Raw genomic sequence first — 886 nt, forward strand, 5'->3', positions numbered from 1 at the left:
TGGTGCCATCTCTAGGATTTTTGTCGAAAAGAAAAATTTTATTCAATAATAAGAAATTAGCTAAAAATGGTTAAACGTGCTTATAAATTGATCGTAAATCAAATCTTAATTAAAAAAAAAGGTCAAAAATATTCTAAAATTCTAAAAATACAAAATAAACAATAAAAATATATTTGGAGCTTTGGAAAGACACTAAACGATGTCGAAGGTGTCCGAAGTGAGTCGATATGGGATAAAAGGTATCTGAAAGAGCTTTGATTAATAACCGATCATATTTAATTTCATTTTGATATCTGAGTCAAAAATTATATCCATTGAAATTCGACTCCTCTTCAGCAAAAGGTGAAATCCATCATCCCATTGACCCACATGATCGGCCCTATGACTACCTGTGAAGAGGTAAATTGAGAAGTTGCAGTTGACCACTATGAGGGAGAGTATTGTCTCTGCTTCATCGAGATTCAAATCTTTATCCATTTCAATAAATATATCATATCATAACCAACTCAATTATGTTTGAGAAATAAAATTCGACCCCTCATACGTTACTCTTGATCAAAGATTTAATACATTACACGATACCGTTTAAACAAGAAGTTCCAAAGCGGACATCCTCATGAGAAGTCCTAGTCTGAAAAATAGCAGAATTCAAGGGGGGAAATTCAAACTTTCCCCCGGCACTAAAGACCGTAATCATGATCAAAAACAAACTTTCACTCTATCGGTTTTCGTGAAAGGAGTAGGATGTGATATGGCAAAGTGGCAGGATAATTTTAAGAAATGGGCTGATGGAGACTTTAGCTGATTTGTCTCTGCACTCGGATGCTCTGTTCCATCTGCTTTTGCCTTTTGGCTGCTACTAAGCATCTAAAGTCTCAAACAAGCC

The sequence above is a fragment of the Curcuma longa genome, chromosome 14, assembly GCF_044706935.1.
Source record: "Curcuma longa cultivar G26 ecotype Majalengka, Jawa Barat chromosome 14, ITB_CL_G26_1.1, whole genome shotgun sequence".
Classification (NCBI taxonomy): domain Eukaryota; kingdom Viridiplantae; phylum Streptophyta; class Magnoliopsida; order Zingiberales; family Zingiberaceae; genus Curcuma; species Curcuma longa.